At 42.0% G+C, this 19,413-nt stretch overlaps 1 protein-coding gene across 1 annotated transcript in view; it reads right to left on the bottom strand.

The window, feature by feature from the left end:
* The window catches only part of MUSK (muscle associated receptor tyrosine kinase), a 384,027-nt gene that overhangs the window by 302,868 nt on the left and 61,746 nt on the right, over positions 1-19,413 (bottom strand). The gene's annotated exons all lie outside the window — the stretch shown is intronic.

The following is a 19,413-nucleotide window of genomic DNA, read 5'->3' as shown; positions in this document are numbered from 1 at the left end:
CCTTTACTGTCCTGACCAGACTGCGCTGCGGAGTATCAAGTTTTAGTCAAATTTCCTGAAATTTGTGGTTTACGGCAAATTCGTAAACTTTATCGGCAAAATTAATTTACAAATGCCCGGCACCATGTCACACATTGCTGAAGACTCAATGAGTGTGCAGAAGCTGTTTTTGCATTACAGAACTCAATAGAATCCAAGGCTTAGTTACAGTTGTGGCCAAAAGTATTGACACCCCTGCAATTCTGTCAGATAATACTCAGTTTCTTCCTGAAAATGATTGCAAACACAAATTCTTTGGTATTATTATCTTCATTTAATTTGTCTTAAATGAAAAAAACACAAAAGAGAATGAAGCAAAAAGCAAAACATTGATCATTTCACACAAACCTCCAAAAGTGGCCAGATAAAAGTATTGGCACCCTCAGCCTAATACTTGGTTGCACAACCTTTAGCCAAAATAACTGCGACCAACCGCTTCCGGTAACCATCAATGAGTTTCTTACAATGCTCTGCTGGAATTTTAGACCATTTTTCTTTGGCAAACTGCTCCAGGTCTCTGATATTTGAAGGGTGCCTTCTCCAAACTGCCATTTTTAGATCTCTCCACAGGTGTTCTATGGGATTCAGGTCTGGACTCATTGCTGGCCACCTTAGAAGTCTCCAGTGCTTTCTCTCAAACCATTTTCTAGTGCTTTTTGAAGTGTGTTTTGGGTCATTGTCCTGCTGGAAGACCTGTGACCTCTGAGGGAGACCCATCTTTCTCACACTGGGCCCTACATTATGCTGCAAAATTTGTTGGTAGTCTTCAGACTTCATAATGCCATGCACACGGTCAAGCAGTCCAGTGCCAGAGGCAGCAAAGCAACCCCAAAACATCAGGGAACCTCCACCATGTTTGACTGTAGGGACTGTGTTCTTTTCTTTGAATGCCTCTTTTTTCTCCTGTAAACTCTATGCTGATGCCTTTGCCCAAAAAGCTCTACTTTTGTCTCATCTGACCAGACCAGAGAACATTCTTCCAAAACGTTTTAAACTCCAGCCTGGCTTTTTTTATGTCTCGGGGTAAGAAGTGGGGTCTTCCTGGGTCTCCTACCATACAGTCCCTTTTCATTCAGACGCTGACGGATAGTATGGGTTGACACTGTTGTACCCTCGGACTGCAGGGCAGCTTGAACTTGTTTGGATGTTAGTCGAGGCTCTTTATCCAACATCCGCACAATCTTACGTTGAAATCTCTTGTTAATTTTTCTTTTCTGTCCACATCTAGGGAGGTTAGCCACAGTGCCATGGGCTTTAAACTTCTTGATGACACTGCGCACAGTAGACACAGGAACATTCAGGTCTTTGGAGATGGACTTGTAGCCTTGAGATTGCTCATGCTTCCTCACAATTTGGTTTCTCAATTCCTCAGACAGTTCTTTGGTCTTCTTTCTTTTCTCCATGCTCAATGTGGTACACACAAGGACACAGGACAGAGGTTGAGTCAACTTTAATCCATGTCAACTGGCTGCAAGTGTGATTTAGTTATTGCCAACACCTGTTAGGTGCCACAGGTAAGTTACAGGTGCTGTTAATTACAGAAATTAGAGAAGCATCACATGATTTTTCAAACAGTGCCAATACTTTTGTCCACCCTCTTTTTTATGTTTGGTGTGGAATTATATCCAATTTGGCTTTAGGACAATTCTTTTTGTGTTTTTTCATTTAAGACAAATTAAATGAAGATAATAATACCAAAGAATTTGTGTTTGCAATCATTTTCAGGAAGAAACTGAGTATTATCTGACAGAATTGCAGGGGTGTCAATACTTTTGGCCACAACTGTATGTGATTCGCAGCAAATTTATCTGCATCAAATTACATTTCTTGGGAAAATTAGGCAAAGCTAGTGAATTCAAATTTCGAAAGATCCGGCGGTCACCTCTAGATAATATTGTATAATAAAAATAGTTAAAGAGAATGGTTAAAGCAAAGCTGCTGTCATCTATGACATACTTCCAGACATCCTGATGAACCACTGACCTCTAAAAACACTGAGTAAGAAGATCAGTGGTGGCTTTATTACCAGGATGTCCGGCCAAGAGGCCAAGACCGAATCGTGATGTTCACTAAGGTCTCTCAGACAAAGATTCACAGGCACAAAAAGTTTACCTAATGGTCAACAAATTCTTTTTCAAGATCGGAGCAGATAGACGCCATAACTACCGTTTTTGTAGAACAGGTACTAGTTTACAATTATTCCACCCCCAGGAAAACAATGAGATAAGCTATCTGCCTTAGTGTTTTTGTTCCCCGGCCTATATGTGACAAAAAAGTTAAACCTAGTGAAAAACAATGCCCATCTTGCCTGTCGAGGCGTTAAACATTTTGCAAATTCTAAATATACAAGATTCTCATGATTCGTGATTACCATAACCGGATGAACTGCGCCCTCCAGAAAATGATGCTTCTCTTCAAAAGCCCACTATATTGCCAAGAGTTCCCTGTTACCTATGTCATAATTTTTCTCTGCAGATGGCAGCTTGGTTTTTTTTAAATATGCACGTTGACGACATTTACCAGGAGAAGCACCCTACGACAATAGAGCCCCTACCCCTTCTTGAGACATGTCAACCTCGATGATAAAAGGCTGTGTGATGTGAAGCTGTATGAGGATCAACGCAGATGCAAAACACTTCTTCAAGGTATCAAATGCTTGCCAGGCCGAACTGGACCACTTGGAAAAATCTGGCTCTTTCCTAGTCATATCTGTCAGAGGTTTGGCTATTATTGAAAAGTTCTTGATGAACTTACGGTAGTAGTTGGTGAAACCCAAAAACCTTTGTAGCGCATTCAAATCCTCAGAATGATCCCAATCCAGTATCACCTGGACCTTCGCTGCATCCATGTGAAAACCGGTGGATAATAACACATATCCTAGGAAAGGGTTCTCCTCAACTGAGAATATACATTTTCTGGTTTGGCAAATAACTTATTGTCTTTGTATTTGAGTATTTGTAAGATCTGCCTGACATTTACATGAAGTGACTCAAGGTCAGGTGAATAAATTAGTATGTCATCAAGATAGATTACCACAAATGTACCTACCAGGTGACTAAAGATGTAATTTACAAAGTGCTGAAAGACTGCAGGAGCATTTGTCAGCCAAAATGGCATTACCAGGTTCTCATAGTGTCCCTCTGGCATATTAAAGTCTGTTTTCCACTCATCCCCGTCTTTAATATGAATGAGATTATATACCCCTCTGAGGTCCAGTTTTGAAAACCATTTTGTTCCTACCCTCAGGTTCAGGATGAGAGAGAGCAGATATGGATCTCGGACCATGATGTGATTGAGTTTGTGGAAATCTAGGTATGGGTATAATCCCTCATCTCACTTCTTTACAAAGAAAAACCTTGCAGCAATGGGGGGAAAGGATGGTCTGGTATGACCCTTTTCCAAACTTTCTGTGATATAGTTCTTCATGGCTTACCTCTATGACCAGCGATATTATACAATCTGCTCTTAGAAAGCTTCGCCTCAGCAACAAGATTAACGGCCTGCAAAATGACAGTACATAAATCTGTTACCTCTAGGCTGAGCTCCTGCAGTTGCCCTGTCAGAGCAGTAATTAGATACATAATGGATGAAAAAACTGTTTCAATCAGAGCTAATGTCATGACTTTGTTTTCGGATGACCCAGGCCCAGGAGCTCCTTCCCTGTCCCTAACGCTAGGGGGCGCCATAGCTCGCCCTGTTCCCCGGGTTACTTCCGAAGGTGAATATGCTGGGGCCACATACCTTTCCTTATCTCCTGAATCTGTCCTCCATCTATACCCTTTTCCCACCCAGGGAAGAGAAGAGTTGTTGTGCACCATAGAACACCAGCCAGATAAACAAGGTAACACAAACAGGAGAAACGGAAAATACCAGGCATACAAATATTCACTCAGATATAGCAGAGGAAGGCATTGGGAGTGGAGGATGGGGTAAAACCAAAATAGGAGAAGGAAAGGGAATTATCTCTCTTACTAAACCAAGCAACAGTCACAGATAAACCCACCAAGCGCCTTCTCATATAAGCCCCAACTACTATCCTCCTAGCAATGCAGAAAAAGCTATGTCTCAGTCAGGACCCAGATTATATAGAGGATAGGAGTGGCTAACTATGCTCAGCTGAGAGCCTTACCACTTCACAGAGTTCTCAACATGGCAGATTAACCCCTATACTGCCAAAATAAATTTACATCATTTAAAGAGAAAAGGAAGTGCTTCTTTTCGGTGCAGGGGTAGGAGCAATCAGTCGCTGCAGTCTTCTGGCTTCTCTGTGTCACAGTAACACCGTAACAAGTATTCTCTCATCCAACGACTGTGACTGGTGGTAACTTTTCTTCTGCCAGTCACTGCTGATGGCTCATGCTGGAAACCACAGCTCTTTGTTCGGTTGTAATGATCTATTACCGATCATAGCCCTTGTTTTCTGCGCTGTCATGCAGATAACAGTGTGAAAAACAGTTGATGAATGGCATCTCAGTTTGTGTTCAAGTACCATTATGGTACCCAAACCCAACTTTTTTAAGATGTTCAGCTGAACCCACCAGTCCCAAACATCCACGGGTTTGCCCATTACTAGTCCAGAACAATGTAAAAACATTAACTGATCTGGCTCTGGCCAGAGTTTATTAGGAGCAGCATTCGTTTTTCTCAGATATGGAGAAAAAAAAAGATTCTCCGCATTCTCCATACTGTCAGTTTCTGAAAATCAAACAGCACTCAGATATCATGTGAGTATGGTCCAGCTTTTTTGACAGACCCATAGACTTGCACTGCTGATTTCGATATGACACTCATATCAAAATCAGACATGTGCACAGCCCCACAGAATATCATAGGTGCGAGTGCTGTCACTGAAAATCATGGATGGCACTCGTCAGAAAAATTAGTCATGTGCATGAGCCTTCAAGTTGCTGATCCAAAGACTTATCCATTTGTGGAGGGTTGGCAAACACTTTTTTCCTTTGCTACCAACATCATTCAAAGGATTCTAGACAATTTCTCCTGTCATTCAGAAAATGAAGAACATCCAAAGAACAGTAGGCCTCTGCTTTTAACACCATAGTAAAGTCGGTTTCAGATATCTATAATCTAGCTACATTGTTAAGCCTGTATTACAGCCAAATAAACTGGATCATTATTGACCTTCTATAGTGATCAAACCTCAGGTCACTAGAACTGTGAGACATCTAGAGATTTTAGTCATAAAATGCGATCTCCACTATATGGCTGCAATATGACTGTACTGGACAAAAAAAAATAATCATAGTGAATAACAAGGCAAATTCCACTGTTCTTTAATAATAATATCATCACATCAATCAACAGTTCAGATTTCCCCCTCAAAAATAGAGGATCTCTAGTATCTTGAAAAGTATTTGTGGCATAAAAATTGTTATAGATCGCTGTGAAAAATATTGGAGACATAATTTCATGCTAATCATTTGTATCCTATCCAGCATGGGATTATAAAAACCCCTTTAGCATGCAGATGTATGAGAACACTTAGCTCAGCAGGGGTCAGTCCTTAAAAGGCAGTGAGTCAGTGAGATCCAGTCAGCTCAGAGCAGGGCAAAGGCGTGCTTGCAATATAGAGCTATGCTGAAGCTGTCAAGGAGCATTCTAGAAAAATAATTCCATAAGGAGTTATGGAGATACTGTCACGGGGCAGTAAGCGGAAAACAGGTGACGTGGAACCAGTGCCCCTGAACTGCCCCTAAGGCTAAAGGGGTGACCTGACTCTCCTTAACGTGGGGGTACACTTAATGGTAGTGAGGCCCAAGTCCCCAACCTTTCCCTATCTCCTGTTTAGCACTGAGCTAAACCCCCAACCCCCTCCCCAGGAGGTGAGACAGGGAACGAAGTGCACTGCACCCAAAACCAAAGGGAAGCTCCAACAGACAGGGTAAACCAAAAACAAAACTTCGGTTGCTCTGCTGCAATGCTCCTGGACAGTAAAGTTAGCCACTTGAAAACAGCATACAACTGAAGCACCACAGAACTCTGCCAGCTCCTGAACTCCAGCTTGGTTGGTCTCCCAAAAGCAAGTGTATCACCAGCGGTGATCTGCAGAACCAGGTGGCCTTATAAAGGGAGGTGGGAGTGGCACTCACCTGCATAGGTAATTAATAACAATGCAGTAACACCAGCGGCCACCGGGGGGAAAAATCCACCAGCAGACTAACTCAAGTTGTAGTAACACCAGCGGCCACCGGGGGGAAAAACTAACATTAACCCCCAATGGCCTGAAAGGAAAAAAGGTTTAAATGAGGAAATCCAGATCTGACACAGATCCAAGAAATGGATCATGACAGATACTATTTGTCCTATCCATACATCGTATACATTTTCGAGATCTCTGGAACGGTCAGAAGCCTCCCAGGGTCTGCATCCATTCTATCACCCCAAGGAGGAGAGATATGTAGAATGATTAATAGGAACCAGATAACAAAGATGTGTTTAGTCTCAATGCGTAGCAGGGGCCCGGTTGGATCAAATGGCACCAAAACTGCCTCCCTAGGACCGTCCATTTAAGAGTTTTACTCATCTTTAGAGATGAGCAAATTTGTTTGGATTTTGTCCCCGAATCACATTTTGACATATTCAAGCAATATTCATGCTGAATGTATGTCTTATTATCGGTTCTGAACATATTCGGTAATTTCTACTCCCTTTGACTTTAATGACGTTCAGCTGTGCTTGACGAATATTGCTAAAACAATATTCTATTCCAATCGTGTTCGGAACTGAATCCGAACAAATTCACTCATCTCTACTCATCTTAGGCTTTGGAGTTGTTAGCTGCTACAGGCAAGAGGATGGGTTTAGGTGCAGCCCAGAGGGCAGGAGGGGCGTAGCCAAAAGGGTCACATCGAACGACATGCTGTGAAGGACCTAGGTGCCAGCTGCCAGCTCATGCCCCCTGTGGCCCCCTGTGACCCAGCTCAAACATGGCTGAACATGAAGCCGGTAACTGACATGATCCATCTGCTTATATCTTTTGTCCTACCACTATTGTCTTTGCATATCTGACCACTGTATATGTATAGGGCCAGGATCACATTAGCGTTCGGGGGTTCTCGGAGAGCTGCATACTTCCTCTGTGAAGCCCCACCTACTTCTGCATGCACCCTGCATACCTATCCATAAAGTTGGGTTGCAGGATTTGCGGATGTATGCAGATGCATTGTTTTGACGCGCCCTCCGTCCGCACAAAACTCAACTTGTTGCATTCCCATGCGGTCGTCGGGCACGTCATAATGTCACATCCGCATACATCTGCATACATCCACATGTCCTGTGTATCCAATGTTAAAGATAGGTACGCAGGACGCATGCAGAAGTATGCGGAAGTAGGTGGGGATTAACAGAGGAAGTACGCAGCCCTCCACAGAGCCCCCTAACGCTAATGTGAACGTAGCCTAACTATTGTGTATAGAGAGTATTGTCTATTGTGTCCTTAAGGTGATTAAATACAGTTGAAACCATAAGTTTACATACGCTATATAAAAGACACGTGCATGTTTTTGTGAATATCTAACATTAAATTAGAATAAACCTTTCCTGTTTTAGGTCAATTAGGATTACCATTAACTATTAATATTTGCCAAATGCAAGAATTATGAGAGAGAGAATGCTATAAGGCATTTTTATTACTTACTGCAAAGTCAAAGGTTTACATACACTAAGATTGCTATGCCTTTAACCCCTTTCTGACATCAGACGTACTTTCCCGTCCATGGGACCCGGGCCCCTATGCCCATGGATGGGATAGTACGTCATAGCGATCAGCGGCGCCCACGTGGTGAGCGCCGCTGATCGCGGCCAGGTGTCAGCTGATTATCACGGACCGCCCCCGACACGTTAACCCCTTGCACACTGCGATCAAACACGATCGCGGTGTACCGGGGGTTAAAGGGAAGCATCGGCAGGGAGGGGGCTCCCTCCGTGCTTCCCTGAGCCCCCCACAGCAGCGCAATGTGCAGCGCTGCTGCGGGGGGCTCCTTTCTTGCAGGCTCCCGAATCCAAGATGGCGACGGGGGGCCTTCGGGGGCCTGCAGGAAGCTGGCTTCCTCAGTGCTTGCAAAGCGCAGGCAAGAGGAAGTCTTCTTCAATGCCTGTGACAGATTGCTGATCTGTCACAGTGATCTGTGATGTGACAGATCAGCGATCTGTCACAGGACAGTGATGTCCCACCTGGGACTATTTAATAAAGTTAAAAAAAAATAAAAAAAAGTGTTAAAATAATTAAAAAAAAAAATCGCCAAATAAATTAGAAAAAAAAAAAAAGTGCCCCAAATAAATCCATTTTTTGGAAATAAAAAAAAAAAAAACAGTAAAAGTACACATATTAGGTATCGCCGCGTCCGTAACGACCCGCCCTATAAAACTGTCCCATTAGTTAACCCCTTTAGCGAACCCCTTAAAAAATAAAAATAAAAAGCGAAGCAAAAAATAATGATTTATTATCATACTGCCAAACAAAAAGTGTAATAACGCGCGACCAAAAAGACGCATATAAATATCCATGGTACTGCTGAAAACGTCATCTTGTCCCGCAAAAAATGAGCCACCACACAGCATCATCAGCGAAAAAATAAAAAAGTTATAGCTCGCAGAATAAAGCGATGCAAAAATAATTATTTTTTATATAAAATAGTTTTCATTGCATAAAACCGACAAAACATAAAAAAACGACCTAAATGAGGTATCGCTGTAACCGTACTGACCCGAAGAATAAAACCGCTTTATCAATTTTACCGCACGCAGAACGGTGTAAACTCACTCCCCCAAAAGAAATTCATGAAACGCTGGTTTTTGTTCATTCTGCGTCCCAAAAATCGGAATAAAAAGCGATCAAAAAATGTCACGTGCCCGAAAATGGTAACAATAAAAACGTCAACTCGTCCCGCAAAAAATAAGACTTCACATGACTTGGTGGGTCAAAATACAGAAAAATTATAGCTCTCAATATGTGGTGATGCAAAAACTATTTTTACAATAAAAAGCGTCTTTTAGCGTGTGACAGCTGCCAAACATAAAAACCGCCATAAAGAGTAAATCAAACCCCCCGTTATCACCCCCTTAGTTAGGGAAAAATAATAAAATAAAAAAAAATGTATTTATTTCCATTTTTCCATTAGGGTTAGGGTTAGGGCTAGGGTTAGGGCTAGGGTTAAGGTTAGGGTAGGGTTAGAGTTAGGGTTAGGGCTAGGGTTACGGTTAGGGTTAGGGCTAGGGTTAGGGTTAGGGTTAGGGCTGAGATTAGGGTTAGGGGTGTGTTGGGGTTCGGGTTGGAGTTAGAATTGGGGGTTTCCACTGTTTGGGCACATCAGGGGCTCTCCAAATGCAACATTGCGTCTGATCTCAATTCCAGCCAATTCTGAGTTGAAAAAGTCAAATGGTGCTCCTTCCCTTCCAAGCTCTGCCATGCGCCCAAACAGTGTTTTACCCCCACATGTAGGGTATCAGCCTACTCAGGACAAATTGCAAGACAATTTTTGGGGTCCAATTTATCCTGTTACCCTTAGGAAAATAAAAAATTGGGGGCAAAAATATCATTTTTGTGGAAAAAAATGATTTTTTTATTTTCACGTCCGAGCGTTATAAACTTCTGTGAAGCACTTGTGGGTTCAAAGTGCTCACCACACATCTAGATAAGTTCCGTCGGGGGTCTAGTGTCCAAAATGGGGTCACTTGTGGGGAGTTTCAATAGTTTAGGTACATCAGGGGCTCTCCAAACGCACATGACACCCGCAGACCATTCCATCAAAGTCTGCATTCCAAAACATCACTGCTTCCCTTCCGAGCCCCGACGTGTGTCCATACAGTAGTTTTCTCCCACATATGGGGTGTCAGCATACTCATGACAAATTGGACAACAACTTTTGGGGTTCAATTTCTCCTGTTACCCTTGGGAAAATAAAAAAATTGGGGACTAATTGATCATGTTTGTGGAAAAAATACGATTTTTTTATTTTCATGCCCGGGCATTATAAACTTCTGTGAAGCATCTAGATAAGTTCCTTAGGGGTTCTCGTTTCCAAAATGGGTCATTTGTGGGTGTTTCCACGGTTTAGGTACATTAGGGGCTCTCCAAAGGCAACATGACACCCGCAGACCATTCCATCAATGTCTGCATTCCAAAACATCACTACTTCCCTTCCGAGCCCTGACGTGTGTCCATACAGTAGTTGTTTCCCACATATGGGGTGTCAGCGTACTCAGGACAAATTGGACAACAACTTTTGGGGTTCAATTTCTCCTGTTACCCTTGGGAAAATAAAAAAATTGGGGACTAATTGATCATGTTTGTGGAAAAAATACAATTTTTTTATTTTCATGCCCTGGCATTATAAACTTCTGTGAAGCCCTTGGGGGTTCAAAGTGCTCACCTCACATCTAGATAAGTTCCTTAGGGGGTCTAGTTTTCAAAATGGGGTCATTTGTGGGGGGTTTCCACTGTTTAGGTACATTAGGGACTCTCCAAACGTGACATGGCGTCCGATCTGAATTCCAGCCAATTTTGCATTGAAAAAGTCAAACGGCACTTCTTCCATTCTGAGCTCTGCCATGCGCCGAAACAGTCGTTCCCCCCAACAAATCAGATATCAGCGTACTCAGGACAAATTGCACAATAACTTTTGCAGTCCAATTTCTCCTGTTACCCTTGGTAAAATAAAAAAAATTGAACCTGAAGTATATTTTTTGTGAAAAAAAGTTAGATGTTCATTTTTTTTTAAATATTCAAAAAAATTCCTGTGACGCACCTAAAGGGTTAATAAACTTCTTGAATGTGGTTTTGAGCACTTTAAGGGGTGCAGTTTTTAGAATGGTGTCACTTTTGGGTATTTTCTATCATATAGACCCCTCAAAGTGGCTTCAAATGTGATGTGGTCCTAAAAATAAAATGGTGTTGTAAAAATGAGAAATCGCTGGTCAAATTTTAACCCTTATATCTTCCTAACAAAAAAAAATTTTGGTTCCAAAATTGTGCTGATGTAAAGTAAACATGTGGGAAATGTTAGTTATCAAGTTTTTTGTGTGCCATATCTCTGTGATTTAAGGGCCAAAAAATTCAAAGTTGGAAAATTGTGAAATTTTCAAAATTTTTGTCAAATTTCCATTTTTTTCACAAATAAACGCAAGTTATTTGAATGAAATTTTACCACTAACATGAAGTACAATATGTCACGAGAAAACAGTGTCAGAATCACCGGGATCCATGGAAGCGTTCCAGAGTTATGACCTCATAAAGGTACAGTGGTCAGAATTGTAAAAATTGGCCCGGTCATGAACGTGCAAACCACCCTTGGGGGTGAAGGGGTTAAGCAATTCTCGACTGCCTACATGATGATGTCATGTATTTGGAACCTTTGATATGTTTCTTGGCAACATCTGAGTTAATTAGAAACACACAAGTGGATGTATTTTAATGCACACCTGAAACACACTGCTTCTTTGTGTTTTATATAGTGTATGCAAACTTCTGGTTTCAACTGTATATAATTTAAACTTGGGCTGCTCTTTTGCAACAATCCAAGAATCCACATGTTCAAGCTCATATCTAACGAGGGACTGGTGGCAGTCCTATCAGGCTGGTAGCGCTCTGTTTCACTGGTGCTAGTGAAATAATTTCTTAGGGTATTTGCACACGTTGTGGATTTGGCTGCAGATTTTTCCACGTGGATTTGGCTGAATCTGCAGGTAAAATGACCTACATTTTATCTGAGAATTTAGTGCAGATTTACTGAGGATTTTCTGCAGATTTTTTGCGGATTTCACCTGCGTTTTTACACCTGCAGATCCCTATAATGGAAGAGGTGTGAAAACACTGTGGATTCCGCATAAAGAATTGACATGCTGTGGAAAATAAACTGCAGCAAATCTGCGCTGAATTTTCCGCAGAATGTGCACAGCGGATTTCATTTTCCATAGGTTTACATGGTACTGTACACTGCATGGAAAACTACTGTGGATCCGCAGGGCCAAATCCACAACATGTGCACATACCCTAAGCCTGTCAGGGTTATGAGCGAGTGTGGTGTCATGCCACTGACTTTGCGGGCCACATCCTCTCACTCCCCGCGCCTCTCTGGGCCCGTGTGGACAGGGGTCATCTGTGTAAAACTGTATCAAGCAGATGTTAGCTGTCTCTGAGGGGTGCTGAATGTCACGTTGGTAAAAGTGGGGACACCGCATTCCGTCTGACGTAATAGTGATGTCAGGAGAGGTGTGGATTTATTACAATTGCATTCATCTCATCATTTTGTTTAAAATTAATCTATGTACACTACTGTAAGAACATTACACCAGATGTTAAACACAGAAGTAGTAGTGTAATTATTTTGTTTTTTTTCTTGCCTATAGACAAGTAGCCATTATTAAAAAGGCTGCTATCAATAAAGACCCATGCTTGCCCATATTTTCTAATAGAGTCTCATTAATTTATGTAATAAAATGGTCTGTTTTGTACTGTGGAACCTCACACTGTTCTCCTTGGAGAGGTACATTTAGACAATCAGAACGTTTCACAATATTCTATATCTATTTATATAATTGCCTTGTAATGTTTTCATTTCCTGTTCTGTCCAGATGTCACCATATCCCAGAATTCCAAGCGGAGGAAGTTCACTAACCTTCATTTTGGGACACCCAAGTGATGGGTGTCACAATATGGAAACTGCTGCTGGTACCAACCTATTGCGTGGTACCACCAGCGGAACACCGTCGCACCACACACGCACACTCTATATGCTGTATACACCACACACTCATACTCCCACTCACACACTCACGCAGCCTATTGCACGGTACCACCAGTGGAACACCGTCGCACTGCGTCTGCGCGAATTCCGCACAGGCACAGTGAATCATTCGGCTGATGCTGGCTGCAGATGTGAAGCGTGTCGACAGGCAGAGGAAGCCGGTCACATTAAAGGGGTTTTCCCACAAATAAAAGTTCATTTAAAAAATTGTCTGTGTCTGACCGTGTACGGAGCATACCACATCTCCTAGGCAGGGGAGGAAGCAAAAGACAATACTGACATTACAGCAGGGGATCAAAGAGGATTCATTTTGTGATGTAAAATATTTCACTGACTGTTTTTAAACAATATTTTACCTCACAGAATGTATCCTCTGCGATCTCCTGCTGTAATGTCAGTATTGTCTTTTGCTTCCTCCCCTGCCCAGGAACTGTGGTATGTTCTGTACACAGTCAGACACAGACAATTTTTAAAATGAACTTTTGTTCATGGGAAAACGCCTTTAAATAGAAATTCCTCCTGACATGCTGTGCACTGACTGTTTAGTGATGGGGCACACAGGTCAAACAAGAGATGACATGAGAGAAGACAGCAGATGGGGGAGAGAGAAAGCGCACAGGGGTGAGACAGACAGAGCACAGGGGGGAGACAGCTCAAACGGGACAGCACATGAGGGGAGAACACAGCATAGGAAGGAGAGAGACAGCAGACAAGGGGGATAGCACATGGGGTAGACAGGTCAAAGAAGAGAGCACAGATGGGAGAAGTCAGCACATGGATAGGTGGGTGAGCACATGGGGGGGAGAGAATTTCAATGCTGCAAAGCCTGCCCCCATCGTGACATTACCGCCATTCTGATGCGATAGCATTGGGCCTCCATCTATTTTCAAAATAAATCTGAAAATGCAATGAATATTTTCCCATCTCACAAATTAATGGCATATTGCTCAAATAACATTAAGCATGCTGTGGATCTGAGCTCTGGGACCCTGAGAAGGAAAGGTAAGGACTGGTTTTCCACTGTATAGTGGCTTTCCAGCTGAGCAGGGAAGTACAGGACAGCCTCATTCAAGTGAGCCTTCACTGTAGTCAAGGTTCATTTGCTAAATATTTGGGGAAAAATTTTGAATCGTCTATTATGTGATATGTGTGACCAGAGACTGCCATCTACTGGTAAGGCAGAACCCAGCTGAACCAAAAGAAAGGGAAAGTGTTGCGAGAAGAATGGGCTGAAAGGAACGCCAGGTCAAGTGACCTGCGATACAAAAGGTCAGAGTGGCAAGATGTGAAGCAGTTTGGTACCAGTAAGTGAGACCAGTAGGATGTGTGCCACAGGTGAATCACCGATATGGGCCGTGGACAGCCACGTGCCAGTGAGCGGGATCCAGGCAACCATGATCAAGACCCAACAGCCAGACTAATCCTGCCAGGACCTGAGGCCTATCCCTGCGCTGGTCAAGATCCACAAGCCAGACTACGCCTGGCAAGACCTGAGGCCTAGCCCTGCACCAGTCAGGACCCGCAAGCCAGACTGCATCTGCCAAGACCCACTGACGTACAATACAGGGGTCAGTATGGGTCAGTGCAGCAGATGGGATGGAGACTGGCCAGTGTAAGAAAGTTCCATAGAGCATTAATTGACTTTGATAGAAGGACTTGTGTCCTAGCTGCAAGTACCGGTGACCCCCGTTAATGCCTGTAGCCTAGGTGGGTCTGCTTTTATCTCTGTGGACGTTGTACCCATTAGGAATTACCGAGATTGAGGAGAACAGTCCTGCTTCAAGAGCAGTATTGTGGTAGACATCAATTATGTCAATACTGCATGCTGTAAATATTCTGTTTTTGCATTACATACTCTTTATCCAAAACTATCCCTATCCATATCTGTGTTAACGAAATAAATAGCTAAGTTGATTACTTCCGTCTTGTTCTTGCCTGTGTTTTGCGTCAAAAAATCTGCTTAAACAGGACACTACTATACAGGAGAGGACATACCATTGGTGCAAACTTTAAGCCGCATAGGAGTCCAAGAGGTAAGGAGGCTAAGGTGCACCTACAAAGCAGATGGAGTAGTGCATTGTTATAAGCTATTTGACAGCAAAGGACCCATGTACTGTTCTTGCACAAGGTTCCTTTTCTGCTTGTGTCTGCCAGTGCTGTCGGATCATGCCTCTGCATCAAACAGATCGACAGGGCCAGAGCTGCAAAAGAGGGCCATGAGCCCTTTCACTGCACCTCCGTATGCATCCAATTTTATATAGAGACATTCAAGGTTTTATATTTTAGATTCCTCCAGAAGCATAAGAGTATATTCTGTCAAGATTTATCTAGCAGGTATCTCCCCTCTAGAAGGCTTGCTCCTAAAGTACTATTATCTCTGTATACAAAGAGTCCAAGGGGCAGTGTATAGAAGCTGACTTCCCGGAATAAAAGCAGTCATATAAGTTCTGCGCAGAGACGTCAATTACAGTAAGTGAGATAAATCTTATCACTTTGATATAAATCTAATTACTGTTTCCATAGCACATTCAGGTTCAATTACCATAAGAGTTCCAATCAATATGTCATTGATCTGTGCTTTTTTAAATGCATTTACTTGATGTTTAAACATTTGCACAAAACAGTTTCTGAGCCTGTAACAGTTTATGGAAGAGTCATATCTCTCAATGTCTATCTGGAATAAGGAAATATTTGTGTATTTATTTTTGATTAGGGAAATTTGGTTTTATTTTTGGTCAGAGAAGAGCCCAGAGCACTTCTGATTTAAGGTTGAATACCTCTTAACACTCAAACCAACACCTACAGTTGATTAACTCCGTTTCTTATTTATCCAAATTAAAGATGAACAGATCAGACAAAATTCTAATTTGTTTATTCGAACTGATAATCCCAGGAAATTCACTTTGCAGATAAGTTTTCTCCATGAATTTAATATCCCTGTTTATGCTTTGTTGCAGCTCCAGACCCCAGAGCATTATAAATTTTCTAAGTAAAAAAAACAATGCTTTTATTCTTATATTTGATCGCCGTCAGCATGCTCAAAGCCTCGAGCCCCTCACGTTAAGATGGGACTTCTGAGTTTGCTAGAACCAGGAGAGCGATGCGCATGCGCTCACATTGACATCTTGTAATTCATGATATCATAACGTCTTGGCATGGGTTACAACGTTTGCAGGCTCATGTGCAGACCTACCCGTTCAAATACTGAAGTCTGAGCTTAGCATGAGAGCCCCGGAGATTTCATTGGCTGATGATGATTCGAAGATGCGACGGGTGGCGGTGGAGATCAAAGCAGTCTGAAAGGTGAGCTGTGAGGTGAGTTTAAGGATTTTCGTTATTTTTTAACATCTTAATGGCCTTTTATGGTTGATTAAAATGGCAGTCAGCGCCCACCATTTTGCTGGGAATCAAATTTAAAAATCCCAAATATTTAGACGGATGTGTAGTGTATTTCTGTAAAATTTCTGTAAAAATCAATTCCACTTGAATTTTTTTGCTCATCTTTTTTTTGATACCTGGTAATGAAGTTTGTAAGTAAATCAGTCAGATCTAACACTTTGAGTAGTAGCTCAACAGTAAAAATGTATTTTTTTGTCAATTAAATTCCATAATATGTTTGCTTGAAACATAGAAGTAAATACCAGTTTTTTCATGTGAAGACTCTAAGGCTGTGTGCCCATGATGAGCTTTTGGTGAGATTTTAATGCTGCATCTAAAGCACAACATCTTACACTTCTAGCAAAGTGGATGGGATTTATGGAAAATCTCCTTAAACTCTCCTGCCCACTCAACTGACCAGGTCAACTGACCTGCGGTGCGTGTTTCAAATCTGCAACAAATCAGTTTCAATTGCGGATATGCTGAGTGTTATGTGCAAATTTTCCTATAGACTTGAATTACATGTGGAAAATCCATAGGTAAAGAACACATATGTATATTTAGTGTTTTTCCGGAGAAAAACGCAAAAAAGGCATCTAATGTGCACATGACTGTATCAATAAAGTTTTGGCACAGCCAACTAGCAAGAAGTATCAAAAACAAAGTAGCTTTATTTAAAACATAGCATACCAACAAAAGACAAAAACTGCACTGTCAAAAAAGCAATAAAAATACATGTAAAACTAAATGAAAAATGCAAGTAACCTAATTTTCTTAACAGGTGCAGAAATTATGCAGAAAATCTGCAACATCAAAAACTCACCAGAAGCTCATCGTGGGAACTAAAGCCCCCGTCACACACAGCGATCTCGCTGAGTCACAAGTTTTGTGACGCAACAGCAATCTCACCAGCGAGATCGCTGTGTGTGACACTTATCAGCGACCGGCCCCCCTGCCGGGTATCGCTGATTGTGCTCGAATGGCCTGGACATTTTCTTGATTGTTGGTCTCAGGCTGGCCAGCACGCATCGCTGCGTGTGGCAGGTGGGAGACCAGCGATCAGCAAGCTGGAGCTGGTAACCAAGGTAAACATCGGGTTTCTAAGCGCTGCGCGGCGCTTAGAAACCCAATGTTTACCTTGGTTACCAGCTCCCTGCACCAGCGCACTGGTATCTAAAGTACACTGCGGGTAATGAGCGTCACTTGTTACCCGCGTCGTCCCTGTCCTGATCGCTGCTGAGATCTGCCTGTTTGACAGCTCACCAGTGATCATGTAGCGACACACCAGCGATCCTGACAAGATCGCTGGTGCATCGCTATGTGTGACGGGGCCTTTAGCCTAAGGGTTTAGTCATGTCTATCATTTATCTATCTATCTATTATCTATCTATTTATCTATCTAGTTATATATCATCTATCATCTATCTATTTTTCTATCATATATCTATCTAACTCTCATTTCTATCTATCTATTGTGGTGTAGTGACCACTGTGTCTGCTAGGGGGCGCTGTGTGGGTGTCCCAGGACAGGCGTATAAGCATTTCCAGTGTCCTGATAGGAGTAGGATGCTGAATGATTGTAATGTATCTCAAGGTGGGTGGCCTTGGAATGAATGCTTGCTTATGTGCTGATCAGTAGAGCTGATGTTTCATTCCAATGTGTCAGGGAGAAGCCTTCAGGTGATTGATGAGACGGGTGGGATCAATCATCTACAAATCCAAATGTTATCGTCTAGTGGTTCAAAAAAGTATTGCCACACTGTTTTACCCTCCCTCTGCATTGTCTGAGAAGTATTATGCCCATGGGAAAATGAGAGGAAATTTTGTAGTCTATTTTCTCTTGTTATCCTTTTGAAAATAAAAAATTGGGACTAAAGCAGCATTTTTGTGGGAAAATGTAATTTCTTTTTCACTGCTGAACGTTATAAAATTCTGTGAAGTGCCGTCGGATTCAAGGTGCTCACTACACATAGAGATAAATTGATTGAGGGATGTAGTTTCCAATACTGGTTCACTTGTGGAGGGATTCCACTATTTAGGCACATCAGGAGCTCTGCAAACTCGACCACTATCGATTCCAGTCAATTTTACATTTCAAAAGTCAAATGGTGCTCCTCACTTCCAAGCCCTGTCATGCCCCCAAACATTAGTTTTCCATATGGAAAAATGTCACAACAAATTGTATGGTCCATTTTCTCCTTGTTATCCTGTTAAATAGGAGCTAAAGCATCCTTTTTGTGGGAAAAAGTAAAATTTTCATTTTTTCCTTTCATATTGCTTTAATTCATGTGAAGTACCTGAAGGGTTAATAAACTTATTGAATGAGGTTTTGAGCACTTTTTGTCATTTTCTGTCATACAGACCCCTCAATGTTACTTCAAATTTGATGTAGTCACATAAAAACAATTGTTTTTTTAAATTTTTAGAAATTGCTGATAAATGTTTAACTCTTAACTTCTAAACAAAAAAAAATTATGTTTCAAAAATAATGCTGATGTAAAGTAGGTATCTGTTAGATGTTATTTATTAACTATATTATGACTAAAACTATCTTGTTTAAAGACATAAAAGTTAAGTTTTAAAATTGGGAAATTTTAAAAAAATTTCACCAAAATTCTGATATTTTCACAAATAAATGCAGAGTTTAATTCCACAGTTATTACCTTATAAAGTGCCTCTGATCAGCATTTAAAAATTTGGCCTACTCGGGAAGATTAAAACCGGGTCCGGAGTGAAGGGTTTAAAGCACTACTCCAGTGTTATACTTCAGCACTGGAGAGGTGCTACTAATTTAATTTCTATAACTGTAGTAATATACTCAACAGCCACCGTCTTCTGCTCTTTCCGGCAGTGCACAAGTACCATGCTTCAAAGTTCTGTCCACAACTTCAGAGTGACCGGAAGTCAAAGGTAACTGTCTCAAGGTCTCAGTGTAAAGGGCATGTCACACTAAGAGATATCGCTAGCAATATCGCTATAACTTGTGACGTTATAGTGATATTGCTAGCGATATCGCTGTGTCTGATACTTACCTACGACCGGCTCCCCCGCTGGTTATCGCTGATCGCGCGAGAACGTTCAGGACTGTTTCTCATCGTCAGCTTCCTGTGGCGCTTCCTGTGGAGAGACGAGCGACGCGTGGAGCCGGGCGGGAGGACGCAGTATCGCCTAGTGTGACAGGTAAGTAGCGACCCCCGTCCCCAGCGATGTCGCTAGTGAGATCTGCCTGTGTGGC

Source organism: Dendrobates tinctorius, unplaced genomic scaffold (genome assembly GCF_039654945.1).
Source record: "Dendrobates tinctorius isolate UK_male_01 unplaced genomic scaffold, ASM3965494v1 ptg000191l, whole genome shotgun sequence".
Taxonomy (NCBI): Eukaryota; Metazoa; Chordata; class Amphibia; order Anura; family Dendrobatidae; genus Dendrobates; species Dendrobates tinctorius.
Note: the sequence above shows the minus strand (reverse complement) of the source record. Positions and strands in the feature narration are given on the sequence as shown.